The sequence below is a fragment of the Balearica regulorum genome, chromosome 3 (genome assembly GCF_011004875.1).
Source record: "Balearica regulorum gibbericeps isolate bBalReg1 chromosome 3, bBalReg1.pri, whole genome shotgun sequence".
Taxonomy (NCBI): Eukaryota; Metazoa; Chordata; class Aves; order Gruiformes; family Gruidae; genus Balearica; species Balearica regulorum.
The window spans coordinates 17,795,131-17,822,197 of record NC_046186.1 but is presented as its reverse complement, the minus strand read 5'-3'; the positions used below and the strand labels follow the sequence as shown (position 1 = coordinate 17,822,197).

Here is a 27,067-nt window from a genome sequence, read left to right as displayed (position 1 = left end):
CACTTAAGTTCTCAAAAGACTTTTAATTTGGTCATGTCCTGGCATCAGTCAAGTAATTCAGAATGTTTTCACTAATTTCAGCATACTCAGAGTTTCACCCCCGGTCCAGGGATGGAGGACTGAATAATGAAGAAAATATTTTGAATAAACTATTCACTGATTGCTCAAAATTTATGAATAATTTATTTGGAGAAGAGTATTCAACCATACATAAAGCTGGCCGAAGAGGGGCAAATGTGTTTCTGAGTCATTTATTCAACAATTAATGGAAAAAACTGTTCACAAATGCCATTCAAATAGCTCTAGACTATAGTAATTTGGTTTCCAGTTGACTCAGTATGTCTTTTAGAAAAGTGCCAGGTTTTCATGCACACTAAGCTTTCTTTCATTATTTGAGATCCTCTTGTTTCTATTTTTCCCTTTACCCTAGCAAAATAACCTCTTTTTCCAGTACCACTGTCACTGTTGCAGGCCTGACTTGCTTTGACTGCAAGCCCAGTATGCAACTGCGGTACTGAGCTTTAAGCGATCTCTCCCTTCGCCCAAGAAGCCTGAAGCAAAGAAAAATGAGTATATATACGTTTGAACTTCCGAATACATACTAGGTGGGGAGCAGAGAGGAAATCCACCTCAAAACAACACCATGAGTCAGAGGAAACGCAGAAGAGGTGAGACAGAGTAGGTAGCCGCGTTCCTCCATAGCCCCTCTTCCACCCACGTCCGCACTTGGACCCACACGCCTGGAGGGACCCGGGAGCACCAGTGCACAGCCCGAGCAAATTTCCATTCTCAAGCCACAACGTGATTCATCGCAACCACTGGCCAACTAGGTTGCTGTTGAAAAGAAATCTTGGCATTTGTTGTAATTATGCTTTCTTAACTATATTGATGTTAAATGCAGGAAATTCATTTTGTTATCATTGTTTTTCCAATATGCATTTAAAATGTAGCATTGTGAACACTGCCCGGTGTTACTGCCTCAATGGGATTTTCTCAGTGCCCTGAGCACAGCATAATGAGTGCACTCATCTTTCAACAACTTGACACTTTTTTTTTTTTCAAATGCAACTTAAACAATAAAGGTCAAATTTAAAGACACAGCAAGACAAACAAACAGCTCTGCTTTACTTTTTTTTTTTTTTTTTTAAGTTATTCACTACCTAATGAGCATTTCCAGGGTACTGTAAACCATAGAGGTTAAACAGAAATGTAGAATTTACCTGAAAAGGAGGGAGAGGTGGAAGAAGGGCTGTATGGTGCTCTGATAAATATGGAATTGGTCCTCTTTACGCAAGGTGTGTGTAAGGAGTTCTGAGGTGTACTCTTGCGTTCTGACTATGAACAAAGGCAAAGTGAAGTGAAAGAAGCAGAAAAGATCAGAGCGCAAGGCTATATAATAGCTATTCTAAAGCAAAAAAAGCCAGTATTTTTCATCTAGATCTGCTTTAAAATAATGGCACATAGAACTAGGTACAATATTTTCTTAACTTAGAATTTTATAATACAATCTGAGTTGGCATCGAGAATATATAATCATCACCAGAATGTAAATGCTATAATCCTCGTGACAACATCTATTCTACCTACTCTTTTGCTGCTATTTTGGCGTGATTCTAAGAAATTGTACTACACCAAGAATTACTTTTATTACTAAAGGTTAAGCATAGCTGAGTACTGCTTAGCAAAATCTTATTTACCTGAACGAATAAATAACTCCCTAGAAATGATGAATACACACAGCAACGTGCATGCTTTCATTTCCACATAATATACATCCATTAATACTCACTGTGCAATAGAAGTTATCAAAGAGCTATGTGCCCCGTATCAATTGAAAGAGATTCATTGGGCAGAGCATGATTTTAAAGGTAAGTACTTTTTGAATCCTTGGACTGTTTGTTGGCCTGTACCACAGAAACGAGGTCTGGAGCTGGAAAGAAGATAAAAAGCGGGTGGTGCGGTTTATGGTGCAAGTCACTCCTTCAGTGGCATTTATCCATCGGAGTCACACCCGAAGCCGCACAGTGCCAAGGACAAGACACTGCTGGAGGTGCTGCCTTTTGGAGGACATGTACAGCCCGGTGGCGTTAACCTGCGTGAAATCAGCAGAAGGATGAGGTCACGGCTGGGAACAAAAGGCGGCAATTTGAGGAACCTGTTGATCACCGAACAGCCCTGGGGCTTAGCACAGGTTTGGCGGGATCTCCAGTTGCCTGATCTCGCTGATTAGCAAGATGGGAGAAGGCAGGAGATGGAAGCGGTTTGTAAGGAAGATGAAAGAGAAGCTGAATCCTGACAGAAACAACCTTCCCGAGATCCCTGTGTCTAATGTCAGCAGTTAGTTTGTATTTTCATATTTAATTTGGACACTGTCGGACCAAAGTCTCCCAGGCACAACCTGTCACCACGCTGATTTCAACAGTGTTAAAGTGAGATACATTTTCCCGTTGATTACATTTTAAATTGCCATCATCTCCTCTTTATGCTTGTAGCATTAGACTGAGATTTCTCCTCAGCATTTATTTCAAGCAGCAGCCTTGCCACACATTAGAGCATTCATGCTACTGACCATTTAACCACCCAACCCCCTGAAAGAAAAGAAGCCTCTTTCTTTTTCCCGCCCCTCTCTAGCAGATCAATGTTCAGGTCCCATCCATTCTCTATGGAAATGACCCCTCTGTAAATATCCCGTTACCTAATATTTACCACACTGGTACAGAGTCCGAAAGGTAAATTTGAAAAGAGGTGATTTCAGCCCTCATAAACAACTAACCAAGAAATGCTTCGGGAACAGCAGGCACGCAGGACTCGTTAGCTGTAGCAGGGCTACAAAAGCCATTCACAACACCCTTGTTGACACTGCTTTACTTCTTCGGGACTCTGCTTGCTAATAAAACTGCAAAAGGATTAACCAAGGAGTTTCACAGAAATCACCACAGAACGCCTTAGCATTTATAACCCTGCTCTTGCTGCCCTGACGCACTCAAATTCCTATTCAAATCACCAGCTATTTGGAGCACACAAAGTTTCTTCCTAAAAAAGCAGAAAGGGGCAGAAGGCAGAACAAATTCGTGGCAACAAACAAACTGATGACAAGGAACTGAATTAAAAACTTTCACAAAAAAATTACAGAGGAATAATGGAAATTAATATCCACATAAACAAAATAAATCATCCCTCCCAGGTCACAAATTCCTGATGGCATAGCTACCAATTGATAGGTAAGGTACCAAAATGCTTCTGGAACAGCAGTTTTGATATCGTGACCACTGCTGCAGCCTTCTACATTCAAGTAGCAGAGTAAAATCAGCCCTACTAAAATCTAGTTTGTATTTACGCTCCCATGGTTATGTTCTTAAATCACATTTCTTCCAAAAGAAGGCCGATGCCGGGGTCATTGCTGTAACCAGGCCACCTCGCTAGAACTCAACAGGGAAGGACCTTGGCAATAGGTGGAAGGGCCCTGTAAACTGCAAGCGCCAGGGATGAGCCTTAGTCCCCAACTTTCAGAGGGTTCCCCCTTTTCAGACTAGGGATTATTCAGCACTTGACTGCAGTAATGCTAAGGCATTTTGTAAGAGTTAAAGTCGTCTACACGGGACAAGTTTGCCTGAGTCAGGAGGCCAGGATTGGGCTCCTCTTTATAGCCTCTGTTCCTGCTTCAAGCAAGCATTTTAGTGCATGATCCTACTACATTACACACCTCATTAAAAAAAACCCTCTGTTTCATTTTGCTTTCATGAGCAATTTACATTTCATTTGTGATTTTTAAGCAGAAAACCCTTGGCACTGATTTTACAGATGACATACTGGAAAGGTTGGGGTTTTTGTTGCCTTTTTTTTTCTCTCTCTTAAAGAAAATAGGATTAGAGGTAAAGGCTTTTATATTCCACCACTTCTGAGACATATGTTCTGCTCTCCCACCAGTTATGAAGTGATTACTGGAGTGGCACAAACAGATTTTTTTTAACAAAGTGAAGGTGTGATTTTCTCAGGTTCTGTGAGAACATGCACACTTATTTTTACCAACCCAATCTGTTTTCCAGTAGTTTAATGTCCGCAGGGTTTATAAGGCTATCTTAGGTGTCGGATTCAACACAGCTTGCAGAGTGCTACCTGACTATGGAAGTTTGATGAAAAAAGACAGAGAAAGCAGAAATGATACAAGACTTAAAGTAATCTGGAGACTGATTTAAATATACAAAAAGATTGACCTTTTTTGCTGCTTGCCCATATACGGTTCTCTAAAGCTTGACGGCCCTCATATCATAAATACTTGCTTTGTTTTAGAAACCCCACTAAGATCTATCCCTAAATAATTTACATATACAGCCTGACTTTTATATTATTTTTACTCCACAAAGAGGAATTTGATCTTATAAACACTTACTGCCAGGAACAGCAATTCCAACAGGGGAAATACGACTGGATTTCTTGCACCTTGCCTATTTAAGCTGGCCGTAAAATGTTAGCAAAAGAACAAGTGATCTGATTTTATATCAGTTCACACACATTTTTCAGGTATATAAAAACTGAGACAAGGAGACTTCCCTACAAGGCAGGGTAGGGAAAGGGTTCACACCTGAACTGGACTGCTCATCTATTCCAGATTCTCAGTCAAAAATCTATGAACGCACCGACAGCAGACAATGCTCCTCCAAGAGGCTTGTAAAGCTAGATTTTGGTCTGTTACACTGGGACAAATTTAGAATAACCACTTCAAATGTAGTGAAGTTACTCAGGACCAGAGGAAGTGAGAACAAAATTTGGTAAGGACTGTACAGGGAAGTAGTCAGTTAACACTTAATCCTTGGTGAAAATCCTCAGATCTAGTGTCCATACAAAGAATTTACACTGGTTTAAAAAAGTTTATCTGAAAACCCCTTCATGGATGTATTTTAAAACTACTTATATATCAGTTTAGCTCATAATTTACCTACACAAACTAAACTCTAGATTTCCAGCCTGGGTGAAATCTATACATTTGAGCTTCTGCAAAGCTTTGAAGCAATTTTAAGTACAGTACTTCTGAAAAAAATGCCTTTTATTAAATCAGTGAAAGTTTATAGGTAGACAAAAGTCTTACACAAGGCAATATGCCTGAAATATGTTTGTGCTCAATGGCTCAGTGTTATTAAGACAAGGGGTTTGTAGCGCATTTTGTTGATACAGGACAGTTGAGCCCTCCTAATCAAGATTTTTCCCAAGAACAGTCTTCATCCTTACCTCTACAGTGAGGGATTGGACAGTGAGGTCAAAGTCATTAGTCCCTGACAAAAGCCTTAGCAGGTCCCACTAAGCACGCTCGGTAGGATTTTTTGTTGTTGTTGCTTGTTATTTTGGTTGAACAGTACCCCCTCCTTGCAAACTGTGATTTTCAGTGCAACCTCATACAAGTTAATCTGGCCACACTCACAGGAGCAGCAAGGTCTTGTGTCCAGCAGCAGAGGAGGTGGAGACCCTTTGGTACAGGGGTACAGGCACTTCAGACCCCCCTGAAATGCAGCTTTCGTGAAATCAGAAGTTTAACTCTAAAGTTGGAAGGAAAATGGGCACTGGGAAAAATTCTGCACATCGAAACTTAGAGAACGGATAATCCTTTTGTAGGAAGTATGTAGAGATAGCCTTGGTCATTGCATCTACAGACCTTTTAAAACGCCAAAGGCACTTCTGACTTCGAAGTTCTTTTTACAGCTATGTTTTTCCCTGCTTGCCTGTTGCAGTATTTCCTACTACTGAAACAGCTCCCCAGTGATGGAATCAGTGATGTTTCACTCCTTTTTTTTTTTTTTTTTTTACATAAGCTCCCCATCCCCTCTTATCCCATTCCTTTCTTTCCTGTTGCCTTTACCAAATTTGTATCAGACAGAGCTATGAACAAATAAACACTCCCTTTTTAAAATTTACTACCTATACTGTATTATCCCACAACTATATGATGGTCATCTCAAACATCTTGCATGAATTATAACAAGTTATTTTTATTGATTTTTACGATCTGCTTATTACCATCATTAAAAAAAAACACAATAGAAATTAAAGTGCAATAATCTATGGCAATGCAAAATGTTAAGTATCTGCTTTAGATCCACAGAGGCAGGGAAATTAAAAGAGGCTTAAACTCTGAGCTAATGCTTCATCCCTAATTCATTCTCCTGTGCCCATATATTGAAGTCTCAGCACAATGAATCTGTGAAAGGACACATTAACGTGTTGTGGAACTGGTGTACAATAAATTGATAGGGAATTTAATGTAACTCTGATCAGAGACTGGGCCAGAGATTTCAGTGATGAGTAATACCAGGCAAAGAATTTACATTTTAATTCAGGCTTTCCTTGAATTTTTGGCTTTAGTTCATACTCCACATACTTCTGGGAAAGAAGGCTTCTGCTGAGGCATCCTATACAAGGTAATGAACGTCTGACAGCAGTTAGTACTTTGTGATTTAATTGCATTGGTATTTCTTAAAAATAAGAGGTCATATGTCACAAAGCAACATCAGGCTCTGAACCTCTTCTTTTAAAGACTACTAAAAATTATTAAGTCCCATGTACAACAGGAGGAGCATACTAGTATGCAGAGTATATTTGTACTCACAAAGGGCTCACAAGATCTCATAATCCTATATTCTAACGAAGCAAAAATATCTTACATGGTATTATCATCACATCAAACAGAAACTCACGCTCTGTGATAGATTTTTTCAAGAAGAAAAGCTTGCTTTTCAAAGTTCTTTCTGCTCCAAGGTTGCTTTTTAGATTGCTATGAAATGAAACAAGATTTTAAAGAGTGGAGATTCAGAAAAAATACAGAATCAGTGTAATCTTTCCACTGTAAATACTCATGCTGAAATGACAAATGAAAGTAGAAGGTGTATGCAAAATCACTACAAATAAATTGCTACATGTGCCGTATCTCGTAGAACTGCTGAACAGTTTTTATTACATTTTTGTTCATTGGAGATTGCTATAGAGATCTCTGCATTGCAAGTAGCCACACCATTTCAGTGCTTTGCTGTTTCAGAAGAGCAGATTTTCTTGATTAATAACAAAAGGTTTTGTTGGGATCAGAGCTGTTTCCCACCATCTCTATGCAAACCCGGCAACACAAACTGTGTACATTAGCATTTCAAGGAGCCTCCTATTAATGATGGCAAGAAAAGCTCCTCTCGGTGGGTAAAATCCATTTTGTCCTCTCTTGTGACATCTGTTCTAACTTTTAAAGCCAGAAAGGAAACTAGATAATGCCAGAGAGTCTTTTGATTTACTGTATTGGCACTTGTGATGATGCTTCAGACTATAAAAGCATGTAACCCTAGTGGACATACATGACTGTGTAAATGTGAACATCTGCATATTCCCACAACATAGGATGAATTGAAGAACTAATTCCAAAGTTCTTTGTTAAACTTTTAACTAGCTTTTTTTTCAGGATTTCATAATTATGCTTTCAATTACTTCTATACCATACAAAATTCAACATTTTAAATTGTATTTTTATGTAAATGTTTACGGCTACATATGTTTTTTGATTTCATTTCATTTCCCGAAAGCTTTTCTTTTTTTTACATTTTTTGTGAGTAAAGACATTTAAGAAAATAGAGTTGAAGAAACTGAAATATGGCTAAACAGAATAAAACACCAAACAGTGTAGGATAAGAAAACGTAAACTAAACCCTGCAGATTTCTTACCTCTTTACACCATCTGTGCAGTATTGCTCTTAGGCTTTTTACATTGGTCATCCTGGGAACAAAGCTGAAGGCAGATTCCAGCAGTTTTTCCATTCACTATTCATTCAGAGGTTCATCAGCTCCATATGGATCCAGCCAACTGCTGTGTTAAATCAGAGCCTTTTCCCAGAATTGACATGGTAATGAAGTCATGGTATTGCTCACAGAAAAGGCCTCCATAGGTATTTTCCTCTCTAACAAATCCAGCCTTTTCACCCCATTCACTCCCTAAAATTATCTCATAACGTTACAACATCTGTGAACTGGGTTTTTGCCTTTTAATGTCTAGCATGTTTTATTACATGACTATGCATTACATACTGGTTAACAAGACTCCTACACAACCAAGGAAATAAAATAAACTTGCACTCTTCTCTTTCCAGCTCAGATTGTTTTGTCCCCTTTTCTTTTAATTTATATCTGCTATATTTATTTTTCTCCAAATAGAGCTGTCCAAAGTAGTGATGCACAAGATGAACTTCAATTTTTCTGATTTCTATCATAAAGTGGTTTTAGAACTATTCAAGGATGAAAAATTTCTTAACCACAAAACGGTAAATCCATCAATACAAAAAAATGCTAAAGACAGACTGTGCTAATGGCAACTATGTTGTAACATTTTCCTTCAGCTCATCAGATGTATGGATCTGAACTTTGCTTTAACAGCAACGGTTCCATATTTGTTAAAAGAATAAATATGAGAAAGTTTATTTCTGTAATATGCCATCTGCAATGAATATGTAGATACTGCCTTGATATGACAACACGAGGTAGCTTTATTGGAAAACTATGTCTTTCTCATAATAATAATAATGTACTTGAACAAATATGATCTATAAAATCAGGTATCATAGATGCATATGCCCAAGGTTAGCCATATACTGACAGAAGAGAACAGTTAGTGACTTACAGTTCGTCAATACGTATCCCACTTCTGGTCTGTATGTATCCCAATACTTTTGTTCTGTATGAGTCAACACTGTGTCCTGGTAGGCTCTGGCATTTTGGACTGGAAAGCAGAAAGATATGGCACACACGATCCCACTCCTGCAGGATCCCACTCCTACAAACTCTGCAACTTGGAGGGAAGCAGTATGGCTTACAGACAGACAACGGCTCAAGATCAGAATTACAGTGGCTTCATGGCACAAGTGACTGAAAAGCCTTCTTAGAGAAACTGTCTGTGGTATCCTTCTCAAATCCTGAGTACTCTTAGTGCTGGTCCCAGCATCTCAGGATGGACGTAGTAGAGTCATTGCATGTCCAGAGAAAGGCAAGTAAATCAATCCACGGTATAGAGCAGTTGCTCTAAGAAGGAATGAACAACTAAAAAAGATTAAGGGTCCAGTTTGAAGAGGAGGTAGCTGAGAGGGAATATAAGTAGGGTTTATAGAATCACAAAGGTGGTAGAAAAGCTGAAAGCAGAACTCTTCAACAACTTTTGCAAAACTAGGGATCACTTGATGAAACCAATAGGAGAAAAAGTTCTTCTTTACACAGCACCTACTGAACTTCTGGAACTTGCTGATGCAGAGGGCTGTGGAGGAACACCGCATCTGTAGGATCATAAAGAAAATGAGATAACTTGATGGACCAAGAGTCCATAGGCAGATACTGAAAGGGCTAAGCAGGGCTACAATCTGGCATCCCTAATAAAACTGTTCTGGGTGCTAGGGAAATCAAGGGGAATGGACCACAGAAAGTGGTCAGGATAGTATGGCCTTCCTAAATAACACCTCCTGTTTCTGCTTTTGGAGACAGAACACCTGGGCACTGGGGACACTGGTCTGACACAGTGCCATTCTCAAGGTCTTTTTTACATCCTGTGAATGTCACTCAGCCATCACTCAGATCCTGGAGCTCAGTGTTCATTCCACTTAAACAATGCCTGCAGGACTGCTCTGCCAAAACTGGCATCAAACACGGACCTGCTACTCAAAGTAAAGTTATCCTAAAGGTAAATGGAGCATAAGACCATGTCATAGAGAATCAGGAACAGCTTTGGAGCAGAAACTGAGATTTCTTATTCTTGTTTTACACAAATATTTCATAATGTCTCCAGTAACAGACACACTTTACTAGTGACTGCCTATGGTTGTCTTATGAGGGTGCTCCAACTGGGAATGAGACAACCCCCTGGGAGATGCGGGACCACATACAGTCATTGATACCTCAACTAGATGCTGCAATGTAACTAGGTGACAGCATCTGTGCTGGATTAGTTCCTGGTAAAAAGTGTTCTTGCCTGTGCTTAGTGCAATAAGGTGCGCCGTCATGATTCTCGAGATGTATTTGTTACTCATTTGGAAAAAGAGCAACAAATAATACTGGTAGGACACATGGGCTTCTCATGGGTGAATTAACTCAGAAGTATCCATTATTAGTGGGAACATCCTAACAAACACGTCTTTAGTCCTGACATCTTTAAGTCTGTCTTATTTAAGGCCCAAGTTTGAGAATATTCCTTCTATACTTTTAATTCCGGAGGGCAAGACAGCTGTAAGGCACAGGAACAGCCCCACCAGCACAGTTATTCAGAAATGTTACCCTGGGTGCACCCAAATGTGTCCTGCGATGCATGACCACAGTCCCATGAAAAAGAAGCGCTTGATGAGCATGTACAACATCCTTAAAATACCTAGGGCAATTTGGGGAAAAAAAAGATCTTTCTGTTTGTATAGAAATAGAAAGAAATGCAAGAAGAAATAACATCTGCAAAGAAACATTGCAAAGAAAAAACATCTGGAACTTCTACAGTAGATTATGCAAAAGAATACCCTTCCCACAATGACTTTGTTTTACCTATCCATGAAAAACAGCTGCTGAGTCAGTTAGAATCAGCCCACTCCATTTGTCCACGCTTTAGCTTTCAAGTTAACTAAAGTTTCTACCACCCAACATAATGCTAACTGTTCGAGCAGGACATACTGAGCAAAGACAAATGCCATGCGACCTATGGGCCCCTCTGGTCCCTCTGAATTCAGACAGGACCCCATCCTGTGAAGTGATACTGGGCCTTGACGCAACAACTGCTGCAGCAAAAATGTGGAACTGAGAGCAAAGCCCAGGCGAGTTTCAAGTCCTGGTTAGTAAGTCCTGCTGCGACAGGCCACTGTGGCAGCCTCACACACCAAATGGATGGTTTCTACCAAGGTTTTCTGCATGCCCTTGGGCACCAGGCAGTTACGAAGAGGAAATGTGATCAGCGTCCTCAAGAAATCATACATGCCGTCTCCGTGGTGCAGTATGTCCCCTCCTCTCCAGGCAGCAGAGTTTCCAAGTTGGTTATAAAACTGAGCTCTCCTGCATAGCAAAGAGCTGGGATGTTGACTGCCCCCTTGGAGAGCAGCAGAGGGCAGGGGAGACAAATCCTGAGTGCTGCTGAGGAAGATGCGCTTCCTCTGAGAGTCTCAGAGGACAGATGCTAAGGAAGTTGGGCATTCTCTGTGTCTGGGACACCTACTGACAACTGATCTCATCCTTTCTTGGAAAGAGCTTTTTAATTATTCAATGCACTTTAGACCTCTTTATTCCCAACTCAGGCAGAATAGCTGTTTAAATGCAGCCTGGGGCATGGATGTATGGCACTGTGTTGCAATTGCTTCCCTAATATTTGCAAAGAGATTGCTTATCTATTATCTAGGTATTATGCATCTCCCCTGCTTGCTTGTTCCTATAGCCTACTATGAAGAACAATGCAGTCGTGCTCAAAAGTCTTTTAACACAGTACACAAACATTCGCCTCCCTGAACAGCTCATACAAAGTATTTACAAAATCACTACACCTAATATTCTGAGATGCAACGTAGCATCTCCGTGTTTGCCACCAAGCTATAAACCCTCAGAGATGTATGCCAAAGGTAATGCTGATGGAGGGAAAAGGCTGCTGGTTTGAAATGGGATGCCGGCACCTCATCAGCACGGTGTTTATTCCTTGGTCAGAGCAGCTCGGCCCTGCTTGAACATACCACTGCTCTAACTGCGAGAGGGTAAGGAGGAACTAAAGAGGTAACTCTGTCTCCTCAGCCAACCAGACCTATACTTGCAGGTGGAAACCTGTAGTCCAGCCTCTTCTTGCATTCCTGTAAGTAACAGAGCTTTCACTGCAACTTCTGTACTCGGGCTACGGGCTGTTTGATTTAGTGACACTACATGAGACGGAAAAAAAATTGCCTCCCTCTTCTCCCAGGAGTTAGAGACACTTTACTCCTCTATTACACTTTAATATTAGAGTTGTAATGAATGAAAACAAAAACATCATTTTGGTTGGAATCAGACTCATGGGAGTTTGTAAAGGAAGGCAGAATGCTTTACAGCCTTGCTGAGGGCATCCCTCCCTGGGTGAAATGACATTTACTTCACGTCTACTCAGGAATTTGGTACAGCAAGTTACTCAGTTAATTCCAGTTTTACTAATGAGCTGGAGAAAAGTCTCCGACATGAGGAACAGCCTTGCTAGCCCCTCAGGAGAGGACATGAGCTAACAGACACAAGGGCCAGAACATTTTCCCAGCTAGAAGTGGCTGGGGTTTGAGGCACAAAAGTACAAGCACGGAGGAGACTATGCTGCTGCTACCAGTGAAGGAAAGAGCAAAGACTTTGCAAGGTTTTCAGTCCTGAAAATTGTCCTAAGTATAAACGCTCAATTTACAGAATGTAAAACATCATATGAATCACATGTGTAAATTTAGGACCACAAGATAAAAACATTGATTTTTTTTTCTCCATAGCTCACAGAGGGTTCAATTCTGCTCTGATGAAACCAGCAGAAACCTTTGCCTTTGTCTTTCAAAGGGCAGACAGATTCTTTTACTCTCCTCTCAGAGTCCTCTGGCTTTTCACCTCCATTGCTTTTAGTCCAGCTTTCAATAAGAGCCACTTAGTGATTCTTGGAAATCAGCAGTAAGTGTACAGCACTCCTAATTTTTATCTCACTTCTTTTAACCCTTCCTGCCTAATGCTAGTGGGGTTTGGTTGGGTTTTTTTCTCATTTCTAGGCAAGTGTTTTCAGCAACACTTCATCTGTTCCATTCTGCAGTTGCTGTCCTTGCCACTTCTTTACATTCTTGCTTTCCACTTGACATTTGTGTTTAGGTACACTTCATCCGCATCGTTTCCAATCAAACTACTACCTGCGGCTTTTGTTTGCACTGACCAACAGCTCCCTAATTATTTGCTGTCTCTACATTAAATCCATCACAAGCCACAGAAGACCTATTTTTCCCCTTCAGTTGTCTAGCCCTTAAAATGAAGATCGCAGATAATTTGTAGAATTATAATCAACTGATACATAAATCAATAAAGAAATTTAGCTCAATTAATGACCACCTATACTTTCCAAACTAAAGAAAAACCAAAACAAAGTAGTAAAATATTTCATTGGTTACTTCAGAGTTCATCTTCTAGGTGTCTTTTTTGGCCCACCATAAGAGCACAAACAGTTCAGGTAAGCATTAGTGCACAGAACAAGAACACATCCATAAAATAAAGTACTCATTAACAGTAAATTTCAGCGTCCAGATTCCCTACCAATATGCCAAGAAAATCGAGATGAAGGACTGGCAAGAATTTCAGACCTGCTGTATATATTCTTTTGTAATTTCTTTAAAGATGAGGTGGGAGAAAATATGCTCAGTTGTTTTTCAGACCCCCTTAGAAAGAAACAAAGTTTGCTTTGAAGTTCACAAACTTGCAAATATTTTAGCTTGTGGCTGTTATACTGAACTGCTTGTTAGTGCAACAGGAACAATCTGTTGCATTATTAAGAGATCTATATACCTGCACTACTAATGATGCTGTCAGTAGGAGAGAGGGAGTGCTTCCTTTAAAAGACCTGATCCTGCAGTGATCTTCATGTTGGCAGCTTATGCATCGGTCTGGAACTTGCAGCTGGATCAGGCACCAAACCCCTACCTTCTCTTCTTTACAGTTTCATAGAATCATAGAATGGTTTGGGTTGGAAGGGACCTCAAAGACCATCTAGTTCCAACCCCCCTTGCCATGGGCAGGGACACCCTCCACTAGACCACATTGCCCAAAGCCCCATCCAACCTGGCCTTGAACACTTCCAGAGACGGGACATCCACAACCTCTCTGGGCAACCTGTTCCAGTGCCTCACCACCCTCACAGAGAAGAATTTGTTCCTAACATCTCACCTAAATTGACCCTCCTTCAGCTTAAACCCATTACCCCTTGTCCTGTCACTACACTCCCTGATAAACAGTCCCTCACCATCTTTCCTGTAGGCCCCTTCAGGTACTGGTAAGCCGCAATTAGATCTCCCTGGAGCCTTCTTTTCTCCAGGCTGAACAACCCCAGCTCTCTCAGCCTGTCCTCACAGGAGAGGTGCTCCAGCCCTCTGATCAGCTTCATGGCCCTCCTCTGGACTCGCTCCAACAGCTCCATGTCCCTCCTGTACTGGGGCCCCCAGAGCTGGACACAGTACTGCAGGTGGGGTCTCATGAGAGTGGAGTAGAGGGGCAGGATCACCTCCCTCGACCTGCTGGTCACACCTCTTCTGATGCAGCCCAGGACACAGTTGGCTTTCTGGGCTGCAAGCGCACACTGCTGGCTCATGGTGAGCTTTTCATCAATCAAAACCCCCAAGTCCTTCTTCTCAGGGCTGCTTTCAATCCATTCGTCGCCCAGCCTATAGTCATGCTTGGGATTGTGCCGACCCACATGCAGGACCTTGCACTTGGCCTCGCTGAACTTCATGTGGTTCGCACGGGCCCACCTCTCCAGCCTGTCAAGGTCCCTCTGGATGGCATCCCTTCCCTCCAGCGTGTCGACCACACCACACAGCTTGGCGTCGTCGGCAAACTTGCTGAGGGTGCACTCGATCCCACTGTCCATGTCGCCAACAAAGATGGTGAACAGTGCCAGTCCCAGTACCGACCTCTGAGGAAGACCACTTGTCACTGATCTCCACTTGGACATTGAGCCATTGACCACAACTCTTTGAGTGCAACCATCCAGCCAATTCCTCATCCACTGAGTGGTCCATCCATCAAATCCATGTTTCTCCAATTTAGAGACAAGGATGTCGTGCGGGACAGTGTCAAATGCCTTGCACAAGTCCAGGTAGATGATGTTAGTTGCCCTTCCCTTATCCACCAACACTGTAACCCCATCAAAGAAGGTCACCAAGTTTGTCAGGCATGATTTGCCCTTAGTGAAGCCGTGTTGGCTGTCACCAATGACCTCCTTATTTTCCATGTGCCTGAGCATAGTCTTCAGGAGAGATAATCTTGCCAGGCACGGAGGTGAGACTGACCGGCCTGCAGTTCCCTGGGTCTTCCTTTTTACCTTTCTTAAAAATGGGGGTTATGTTCCCCCTCTTCCAGTTGGCGGGAACTTCGCCAGACTGCCAGGACTTCTCAAATATGATGGAGAGTGGCCTGGCCACTTCATCCACCAGGTCCCTCAAGACCCACGGATGCAACTCATCAGGTCCCATGGACTTGTGCACCTTCAGGTTCCTTAGATATTCTTGAACCTGATCTTCTCCTACAGTGGGTGGTTCTGCATTCTCCCAGTCCCTGCCTTCTGTGACCTGGGCAGTGTGGCTCCAGCATTTGCCAGTGAAGACTGAGGCAAAGAAGTCACTGAGTACCTCAGCCTTCTCCATATCCTGGGTAACCAGGTTCCATTCCGGAGGGGAGCCACATTTTCCCTCGTCCTCCTTTTATCACTAACATACCTATAGAAGCTTTTCTTGTTGTCCTTGATGTCCCTGGCCAGACTAATTTCTATCAGGGCTTTGGCCCTAACCTGCTCCCTGGCTGCTCGGACAGTTTCTCTGTATTCTTCCCAGGCTACCTGCCCTTGCTTCCACCCTCTGCAGGCTTCCTTTTTTTGTTTGACTTTGCCCAGGAGCTCCTTGTTCATCCACGGGGGCCTCTTGGTGGTTTTGCTTGACTTCCTCTTTGTTGGGATGCATCGCTCCTGAGCTTGGAGGAGGTGACCCTTGAATATTAGCCAGCTGTCTTGGGCCCCTCTTCCTTCCAGGGCTTTGTCCCATGGTATTCTACCAAGCAGATCTCTGAAGAGGTCAAAGTCTGCTTTCCTGAAGTCCAGAACAGTGAGCTTGCTGTGTGCCCTCCTCGCTGCCCTGAGGACCCCGAATTCCACCATTTCGTGGTCACTGCAGCAAAGGCTTTGTTTGTTTGCATCTTCTGCAACTTGCCTAATTCCATGTCACCTTGGACACTTCAGCTGGTCTCCCACTGATCACCCAGCTAATAGGTGTATCAATGAGAAGATAGCTGAGTTCTCTCCCAGTTAGCTGATTTAGCCACGTTAACTGCAACCATAGCAGAGCCTGGGTACCTGTGCCAGGGCGGCTTACAAATGGCAGCAACACCAGAAGCAGATAAACAGAGAAAATGTTCCAAACAAGCCAAACATCTGAGAACCAGCAGGGTGTCACACAGCACAGCAGCGGGCGCACGGCTGGCTGTGCGCTGTTCTGTCTGCAGACCAACGTAACAACAGATCTTTGGTTCAGTTCAGCACTTTCTCGCTGTGCTGGGTGCGCAGGCCACAAATGCATGCAAACAAATGGCATGTAGGGTGGAAATTAGCTCCTGGAATAAGAGAAATAATTTTAGTGTCTATCTGTAGGTGTCAATATGTGATTTAGTTGTCAAAGGCTACAGAGCCATTCAACTGACTCAAAAGTAGAGTAGACATGTATGTTTGGGCAGCTGGTTGGAGACTCCTCTGAGTGTGCTGATTAGATGTCCAGGAAAAGGAGTGGAAACACCTTTTTAAAAGGATCCTAAAGCCTAAACACTTTGAGAAGCACACGAACACGGGGAGTTGACACATCTGTGTGAAGCGTCTCATCTGAACTCCAAAAGCATTGCTTCTGAAAAAGTAACTGTGGAAAACTCCATTATAGTAACGTGGACTTTGTGAGAGAACATACTTCCTACCACTGAGAAAGAGACACTGAGTGATTGCATTGCAGGGGATGTTGCTGCAGAAGGTGCATTCTGGAAAATCAGACAAAAGATGCAAACCAAATCTGCTGGCTTATAAAGCTGACAAGCCCGCCAGAGATATTCAGAAGTAAAGGCAGCCTTTGAACTGTACATTTTATGCAGCAGGTTGTTGCTGATGGGCCTCAAATGGGATAGCAGTGACAGATCAGGCAGCTTCTCTTCTAGCTAGAAAGGTACCTCAAATGCTTTTGGGCAAAAGAGATCCCCAGTTCTGTTTCTCATTGGAACTGATTCCTCACAATTAAGGCTAATCCTTCATTTGATGTTTACTCAGTTTACTGCCTTTCTGCATTCTGCACTGTCCACATCTGGCATTACACTTTGTATTCATTCTAGCCAATATACATTTATTCATCAGCTGTGTTTGTTCTAGCTATGGTTGAGATGGCAATTTCATTCTAAGTCTCTGCATGCATTGATGAATACAGTACCTTTCAGCTGAACTTTCTCATGCTTGTTCTCAGGCCAGAACTTACATTTTTTTTCTGAAAGTTGGAAGAAAACGCGTAGTCCTTTTCAAACCTCTCAAATGTAGATGTGAGAATGCAGCATTTTAACAAAAACGCTTTTTGATAGGGAGTGCTTTTTTATTTCTGAGTCCTTCCATTTTAAAGCAACTTTGAAATTACGGGCACAAGTATTTCTTCAAATGTTATCATAAATGCGAAAAAGGCACAAGACTGCATTTAGGAAAGGTGAGGTTTGTAAGGAGAAGGAACACCACCACTCCTGTTTATGCATGAACGTCAATGGGAGGGTAAAGTGTGTGACTGTGAGAATGTTTAATGAGTCACATTTGCATACAAATAGTTACAGAGCACTCAAATGAGTCATGAAAATTCACATAGTTTCTAAAAATGAGTGCATATGTTAATGCAATGGTAAGGTTGAGATTTCAATTTAAGATAAGCAAAAATATTTACTGTTCTGATTTCTGCCTGTTACTCCTACTTACTGCAACAGCCTATGTAACGTTCATTTGATTTTGATCTTGTCAGTATTTATCAATACAGAGCTTTGATTTTTAAATTTTTTTTTTTGAATGGAGGGTGGATTTTTTTTGGTGCAATCCAACATTATTTTTCCGGCACTAATGGTGAAGTGCATTACATCTGTATCACTTTCTATTTTGTGGCCACAATATCTGCTGACTTTCTTATCCTCTCTTCTAGACACAACGCTTAAAAACAGCACTATGCAACATCTTGAAGGTTATCAGAAGTAGGGCACAGAGCATTGTTAACCCACTGGCTACAGAAGGCACTGCAGAGACAAGGCCCTTCTCTTGAAGCTTTACCTCCTACCTGTAGGAACCACTAAGGTGACAGATAAACCTCTCCGTTACAAGCACACAGGCAGCCTGAAACTAGCAGTAAGGGTAATGGTGTCAGCTGAAGGAGTAACTGGACAGGATTCCTGGAAATAAAAAAATCAGATGAGCAAAGAGAGAGCTGGGGTAGTCTGGGGCCTGGAGTAGACAGGATATGTATTTATGAAGGACATCCGGCAAAAGAGTAATAGCGATAGCTTATCAACAAGTCATAAATAAACTTAAATTCTGTGTCCCAGTAAAAACAGGCACTTGAGCTAGGATGTCTAATGTGCTATTCAGGAAAGTAAGGAGGGTGTCAGAGAGCTGGGCTCTGTACAAAGAGAAAGATGGGAAGGGGAAAGAGCTACCGTTTTTTGGAAGAAGGCTTGGGTGCTTACTTGCAGAGTGCTGTCAGGCAATATTAGAGGATGATTAAAAATTAGTATGAGTACAGTCTTCTGTTGCTATAATGACAAAAATAATAAAAATTAAAAAAATAAAAAATTGAGTGTTGTTCATGTCAAGGACCCAGGAGGCAAAGCAGCTGGCTTACCACAGCTTGAAGAGCTCACTCTCCATTACAGCAGTTTGAAAAAGCTAAGGTAATCTAACAAACAGCAGAAAGAACAATGGATTTTTCTTTCTCCAGTACTAAGTGCAACAGATAAACAACTCTGAAAGGTGACTCTCATCGTTAACTCTGCTCTCATACCAGCTATCATAAGCAGCTATCCATGTCACGGGTAACACTTTTCTTGCTCTAGGAGAAGACATCACGTGAGGACTACGAGAACGAAGTACTGCCTGACTTTTGCATCTGTCATCCTCGCAAGCTGCCTGATTTTAAAACATTAGCAAAAATGGCAAGGTAACAGCTTGTGTTTGTTCTGTCATCCCCCCACTTCAAGACCCCTGACGCATTGAGAGACAGACTGTGGGTCAGGTTCTGCTCTGCCCTGTTCTTTCTGTAGTTATTTACACCTGTACAAACTGAGTGGAAAACATGCAAAATGGTACCATTTTGTTTTGATAGTGTTTTACCCTCACTTCACAGGGGTGAGAATGAATAGACAGGGTGCAAGGCAGTGGAGAATCAGGGATTTTGTATATTAAAAAACAGTGCAGACAGCCACAGAAAGTGTCAAACGCCGTACAAAAGGACTGTTCATGCATTCAAGCTCAGCATCTGTGATCCGGACAGTATAAACAGAAGTCAGTATCTTTGTACTATGTGGGGCTTATAGGGTTTTGTTTATATAATTTAAAAATCAGCAGACCTGCAAGGCTGAATGTTGCAGGGTGCTTTGCAAACAGCAATCTCACCCGTTCGCAGCATTTCAGAAGCCTTGGGAGCGTACGCTGAGGAATTCCCTTATTGTTGGTAGATGGTAAAGGCTATTGTCAGATGACTGATACTGGCTCTCTGCCACGTGATGCTGGAGCCTACAGTTTTAATTAAAAACCCTAAAACAATTTGAAGAATTGCCTGTCTGAAGCTCTGATTAGCTAGGATGCTTGCCCCTTCCATACGCAGTTAGGCAAGCGATAGCAACTAGGAAGGAAGCCTTTCTGCCACACTGAAGGGTTAAGATCTCTGGCTCCATATGCAAGAAAGCCACCCCACCCCCCTCAGAATGGACCTTTGATGCTTGAAGCCAAGATGTGTTCACATATTCTGAAAGGGTGGGCTCTGCTTCAGTCCTTCAGTGAGGCAAGGGAGCTAAATTCACAGATGTGCAAGAGTCGTGAAGAACGAAAGCAGCATGGTGGCTAAAAGCAAACTGGTAGAATCGTGACTGAACGAGAGGGAAGGTAACAACCAGCGGAGCTGAGAGCTGCTCTTATCTACGTCAGCTTCCAATGACAGCTGGTGATTACTAAAACGGCATTATGGCCTTGTCCTCCCCAGCAGGAAAGGGGTTGATAGCAAAACCACAGTAGAAATAATGTGAGCATGTTTTCATATAGGCTGCCTAGAAAACAATTTATCCTCCACTCTGCCTAGCTATTATCAGCAATGCCCCACAGGCACCAGGGTCAAAGTGCATTTTAAGGAGTGATTTGAAGGAGAAAGGCTGGAGAGAATTTTCCACACCTTTGTTCCACGCATGGAGGATAGGATGCAGGAAAGCATGAAGGTGTCTGGGTGGGAAAAGGACTAATGCATGGTAAAGGCCAGCATCGCTAGCAGAGCACAGGTTGTGTTCAGCAATGTGCTAAGCTAACAGAGCTGGAAAGAATGGATAGAGAGTCCAAAAAGAGAACAAGGCACAGAGGATGTAATGTGAGGTTAGTGACTGTAGGTGCACTTTTTCCTCTTTAACTATCTGGTTTGTGAATTGACAGCATTTTTTGTTGTCTGGAAGAAAATCTCATGCATCCTGGGATTTTGTTTTGGTCTCCCTCATATTGTAAGCATACTTGAGAGCTATTAAGTTGAACAGCCACTAGTTAAGCAGTTAAAGCTGGGCTCTGACAGGTTTCCCAAGCTGCTTCTGAACATATTTGGCAAATAAATTCCTCATCTGCTAATTTCAGACTTTTAAAATAATTTAGCTCTCAAGTACATAACATAAAGTGATTATCTTGTTCTTTACAGTCTGAGGGCAGAATCTGTTTAGAACCTGAGCCGGCTGGCTATGTGCAAGTGGAAAGCTTTAGATAAAATTCACTTGCCAATCCAGAGCAGTGAAACAAATTCCCTCTCCACTCTTACGAACAACTGCTATACTAGCCAAATACCAGCCACCTCCCTCATATACATTCAGAAACACACCTGAAGCTGGATCCAAAGCTGTGAAATGACAGGAAGAGTCTTCCTGGGTTTCACTGGATTTGCATCAGGCCCGTTGTGCATAAAGCATCAAGACTACTGAGCCTCCATCGAAGGAGTTTCCACAGCCTGTTCCATGTCTTACCCACAGCCAACCCCATAACAGCTGATCCACACAGACAGCCTGAATATTCTATACAGGAATGTACTTTTGCAGCTTATACACATGCGCTTAATTCCACAAAACACTACCAAAATAGCAGAAAAGAGAGCAATTGGCACACTGCAGATTGCTCCCTAAAACAATTCCGCAAGTTGTGTTGCTGCTCTCAGTACAGAGCAGAGAGTATCATCTCCCCACATGCCTTTACCGCGTTTAAAAAAGGAACATCTGCATTACAGCAAAAAACACCCAGACAACAAAAAAATTACCTAAAACTTTCCCATGACATTTGTTTTTCCTTGATAGAATCTATACAAACACCACTGAAAACAAAGCAGAAGCTCACATAAAAAAAAGACAAAACCATTGAAGCAGAACATGGCCACTCTGTACTAAATAATTTCTGCAAACATAGCCAAATACCCCAAAATATTCATCAGAATTTTAACATCAGATATGTCTTTAAAGGAACTCTGGATCCTACAGAAAGATCCAGTACCCTAAATGATACTAAACGGATATAGGAAGAACAATTTTTCCCATCTTGGGAAACTTTTCAGAATTTCAGTAGACTTACTATCATGCTTCAGAAGAAAACCAAGACTATTCTCCTGAATATTTTCTCAGGAAATTCTTGAAGCAATGGTTGATGTTTAAAAGGCCTGTTGAAAACCACAGGTTCCTATCCCATTCTTCCCAGTTCAGCCTAAAACTCAGAATTTCCATTGCACCAGGTGAATGTCCCAAATGACCGCTTCTGGAGTGTCTCTTACGTGAGGGTTATAAGGACCTCACTGGATCTGTCTTCAGCTTGTATCTCCCGTAAGCTAGGGAATTTATCTAGCTAGGGCTAAAATCACCGCACTTTACTTCCCAAGTTGTCCTAACAGGAGACAGAAATACAGGAAACTTCTTCAGAAGCATTCACTTGCTGGATAGCATTGCTTACTTTAGCTTGTCGTTTCAAACGAAAGAAACATAAAACTATGAATAGAGATCTGAAACTTGAATTATCCCTCTCCCCTGTTCCCCTTTAATTCTTAAGACTTCCTTGTTCCATCTCCAAGTCCTCATCCAGCTGCAACTGGTACTTTCCCTGGAACTCCAGCCCCATCATGCTCAAGCCAACCAACCCATCATCATCTTTCTTGTCCCCCTCTCCATCAGTGTCACCTGGTCCCTGACAACCACCTTACCGGCTCTGCACCACCTTCTGAGTTCCCATCTGGAGAGCAGGAGCTAGAAGCAATCTATGGGCCCTGAAAAGCTTACTGGAAAGGAAACTGGAATGTCCCTTATTACAACGAACTTATGCCACCTCAGAATCATTTCCCACACTTGCTAGAATATACTCTGCCCTACCCTCAAAAGGGATATTCCCTTTTCAAGGAAAAAAAAAAAAAAAAATTATCATCTCAACTTTACACCAGTGGTCATTTGTGAAGCAGCTGACCAGAAAATGTACTGGTTAGTAACTCTAGTTCTGGCTGCCAAGCCTGTGATAGATGGGACCTGTTTCTTCAGAGTGCTTGGCATTTTCATTACACTTTAGATATTTAAGAATAACTCCCACTGACTTCCCATGTGGTAAACAGTCTCCTGACAAAAGTCCGCTTTAAATGACTTGTCCATTATCTCACAAAAATACTTTGTGGCAGAGGCATGGATCGAATTAAGTCCTCCACAGCAGAATTCAGATGTTTAATGGGAGCGCCTTGCCTCTTTCACAATCCTTTGCATACCTTCTACAATAACTGAGGCAAGGCTCCCACAGAAACCAACCTCCCTCACTATGTAAGTCATATCTATGCTGCAAATGAATAAGCACTCCTGCAATCGAAGGTTACCACAGCTAACAACAGGCTGAACCATGGTGCAGAAATGCACAAAGCTAACAACTATGAGCATCTAGTAGCCTAGAGGTTACATGCTGTGGCCTGTAAATCCCCAGTATTCCACCAGACCACAGCCAGAACAACTTCTTGGTGAAAGTGTGTTAGTCACTGCTCATTTTCTTGCTGCTGTCATGTGTTTTAGTTAAAATGTGTCAAGTCACACATGCACAAAAAAATAATTTGGAGAATTGTCGAGAAAGGCTGAGATCCAACCCTCGCATTGACCATCCACATCAAGACCAGGGTGTCTGGTTAAACCATATGCTGGCTGGGCTAATGACAGCTGGACTCAAAAGTCAAGGAGGTATCAGGGTAGACTTAGAGTCTTTTAGTATACTAATGTATTAGTATACTTCTGTATTAGAAGAACTAAGTCACCATGGAAGCAACAATTTTCTCAATTGTCTGTAAACTGAGTCTTGAAAGACAGGCTTACAAGTAGGTATCAACCAGACACATGCCTTAGGTCAAGTGAGGTGAATCCCATCTCCAGAGCAAAGAGACCCGTAGAGCTGTGAAAGAGAATAAGGAGCACAAAACTATTTCTACTGAAGTGAAAACAAAGCAGAGTGAGAAGGCAGGAAATTAAGAAACTGCAAAAAGTCCAAATTTTGACTGTTCAACGGACAACGACTGAGATCCTCAGCTAGGTATAAACCAGCTGCTCTGTTCTGACCCAAAATATTTTAAGAAGTTTGCACATCCTTTTAATGTTTTCAGACCTCTTGACTCTGCAGGAAACAATAGCTTCAGGCCTTAAGCAATTTAATTTTGAGTCCATCCCCAATTACTTTTACGTTTCCAAATTTAAACATCTTGGGTGCACATATAGTTTCAGTACTGTGATAAAAGAAGTAGAAGGGTTTCTCAAGCATGTGTTTTGTAATAGTTGAAGGCGTTCAGCCTTATGGAACAAACAATGTGGTGGAATCATCTCCAACTGTATTTGTAGCTAAAAACCCATCAGGAGAACATACGACTTTAATTTCGCCAAACTGGACACTTATTGTCCGCCACTGCCTCTGCAATCTGAATTGTGCAAAATGACTGGACATAACCCTTTGGTGCCCTTTGAAAAACATTAAAGTATAAAAACACACAGCCTCTCTTTTCCTGCAATCATCCATTTGCAAAGAATATATGTGCACCAAACTTAGAGCAGCACAAAAAACCCACTTGCACTCCTGTAATCTGATAAGAAGGCTGGGTGACCTTTTGCTGATGTCTGATGAAACAATGAGGTACATATTTGGGATTTATCCTGTAGTACAACTCAGCATTACTCCACATTATCAAAAATGAAAAACTACAGCTTTTCAAAACTGAAAATTACACACTCATCTCTTCAGGGCTAGGATTAAAGGTAACATTTTTAAAGGCATCCAACCTCCAGTTTTAGAAGTTAGAGACAGATTTTTCTGGGTATGCAAGTGCACAAAATGCAATACAAACTTAGTGATATTTTCCATAGCATTTAACTTTCTTCGATTTAAATAAGGAGCCTTTCAGCATTTTGAAAATCCCACTTGCAGCCTCTTTGTATCATCAGATATTTTTAATGCATATTTTCATGCAAGTGGCTCCTCTCTTAAAAACAGTATGTAGTGCCTTTAGTCACTTAGACCATCCACAAAAGAAGTTTGCACGATGACACTCAATAGTTCCACACTTCACTTTCAGACACCCAGCACCAGGATTCACGAGTGCAAACTAGGGTCTACAGGCTCAGAGAAAGATACACATCATCCCAGGACATTTCACCCCAGCTATCCATCTCCAATGGAAGGAGTGACCATTCTACAGAGACAGAACTCAAATGACTAACTTTGATTACACATCTAATTTTTAAAGGCTAAAATTGGCTATGATGAATGAGAAGAATTAGTAATCTACAGTGGAATTCACCTCACTTGGCACCTATAAGTCAGGCTTCTGGTCAAAATTGGTTGTCTAGCTTCTACCAAGAACTGATGGGGAGCAACAGCCCCCAGACAAGGAGATTCGTTCCGTCCGGAGAGAGGTGTCGAACAGGCACAGAATGAATCACTCCCTGCAGGTGTCTCTTGTTCTCTCTTCCCACTGACTATACAGAGACGACACCAAACCTCTAAATAGCTAAGATAAGGTGAGATGAACCTCAGCCTCAGGAATGGGTGAGTCTGCCAGGCCAGGCCCAGCATTCAGGCTGCTTGCCATCCAGGAGATGCCTTTACCCCTGAGCTACAGTGTCAGGCTCCCTCTTGTTTATAATCCCTCTGGCCCTTTGAAATTTGCATCTGTTTCTTTACAGCTTTACAAGCTTGAACAGGATGGGTGGGTGTCCTCCACCTTAGCCTTATCTCTACTCTAGTCGTTAGGGGTTGCTTTGCAAGCAGGAGGGAGTTTATATCACCTCTGATGAGGAGAACATTGAACCTGAGCCTCTCACTTGCAGGGCAAGCGCTCTCACGAGAAAAATTGCTTATAAAAAGCAGCAATTCTTTTCCTTCTTTCCCCCTGAACTTTCCAGCAGCTACAGCTGCTGCGCTTTGTGCTAAGCTCCATGCTGTCAATGCGCATTTAAGCATGATATGAGCACACCTCCTGGACCAGGCCTCTTGAGAGATTTAGACACGTACCTATTTTGTGATTCTCAGGTGGGTTTATGCAGGCGACAGTCACTAAGAAAGTCAGCTTAACCTAGATAACGCTCATTCTGGGCGTATAAAGAAGCAAAGTTTTAACAGCCTAGGAACTTGACTGGAAATCCCGTAGTTCAGCAGGACTTGTGAGGGTGCACTTGTGTTGGGGACGTGGTGCGCGTATTTTGCTAAGCTGCACTTCCAGTATCCAAACCCTGAGTGGAATTAGGCTCTCCCGACCACAGAAAATTTTGCTCTTCACGTTAGTTAAAAAGGACTGAGATGCTGCGGGTCCCATCCTAACATAACCAATAACGATAGCTTTGGTACAGCACTAAACTAGTACTGCTTGCTTAATTCTACAAGGTTTTCCATCTCTGAACTGAGGTATTCTGCCTGAAGTGAACAGGATGGTAGAAGTGAGGTATTCTGCCAGAAGTGAACAGAATCTGAGATTACAGATTCACCAACAATTAGATGACAGTCGCAGTACAGACGCCATTTCTCCTCTATGTTCATGAAACATTATTATTGAGCAAGAACAAACACACAGAGCATACTATACAAACACATCTATACTTGAAATTTTCATGATTTTACAATGTGAAAGGGGGGTGGGATGTTTTTAAAACCATACCTGGAACAGATTTTCAAAACCTTCTCCCACCAATCCAATTCCCAATCCTTCCTTCTTCCAGTGAAATTAAGCCAAGCATTTTGTGATCTTATTCCCACAGGCCTGTACCTAAAAATCAAAGTTGGGCCAAAGTGGGAGGCCGAGGGGAGCTGGACCAGACAGATAATTAACAAAAGAAAGAATAAGCCCATTTTTTATTCCTTGGTTTATTCCTTACTGTATGCAAGGTACCGTCAGTAACCTCCTGCCTGGCCCCTCTCCCTTTTCTTTTTTAAATGGATTTTCCGGACAATTGTTGGGGAGTGCAAAATTCGCAACATTTTAGACCTATACTAATTTAAAGGTATCACTAGAAAAGCTACAGTAGATGAAAACCATCTGCTGTGTAAGTCATGTGCTAAGAAGTGAACTTGTTTGATCCCAGATTTTAGCACAACCACGTAAGTTAGAGAGCCACCTAACTGGTTCACTGTAAGTGCTTCTAGCAGACATGCTACGTAACTTAATTAAAACATAGGCATTGCATTAATAAAACAGTTAAAGATTTTGAAAAAGAAATGTATTTGCTTTTGAGTAAAAACATAAGAGTTAATACATGGATTTAATGTACCTCACACCAGTAACACTATGCCAGAGAGACGCTGCTTTCAGAAAGAATTCACGGCAGTATTCTTCAAGTAGCAGCAGGTCAGCGACAGCCCTTTGCAGGTAGCAGTTGATGTAGAAGTGTCTTCAGGGCACTGGTCCTACTTACAGAAATGAGAAATCCTAGAAAACAGAAGAAAACATTAGAATTGAAGTGTCTGAATTTGGACTTGATATAAATGTCCCAGCAAAACCCACACAATTCACATGGAAACACCCCTCTTTGCAGAGTGGTCCTAGAAAATATAGTTTGAGTGAAAGGCATTCCTGCAAGAACAGTA

General features: G+C 41.9%; 1 long non-coding RNA gene across 2 annotated transcripts in view; it reads right to left on the bottom strand.

The window, feature by feature from the left end:
- Nucleotides 1-1,567: 1,567 nt before the first annotated feature.
- LOC142601445 (uncharacterized) overlaps nt 1,568-27,067 on the bottom strand; it is a 29,404-nt gene continuing 3,904 nt past the window's right edge. Inside the window, exons 2-6 of one of the 2 annotated variants that reach the window (XR_012835008.1) lie at nt 26,752-26,909; nt 26,142-26,243; nt 8,642-9,287; nt 7,693-7,834; nt 1,568-2,092 (exon numbers count right to left, since the gene is read on the bottom strand). This is a non-coding gene — a long non-coding RNA (uncharacterized LOC142601445). Of the gene's footprint in view, nt 2,093-7,692; nt 7,835-8,475; nt 9,288-26,141; nt 26,244-26,751; nt 26,910-27,067 lie in introns of those variants that run through there. The other variant, XR_012835007.1, reaches the window with a different exon arrangement.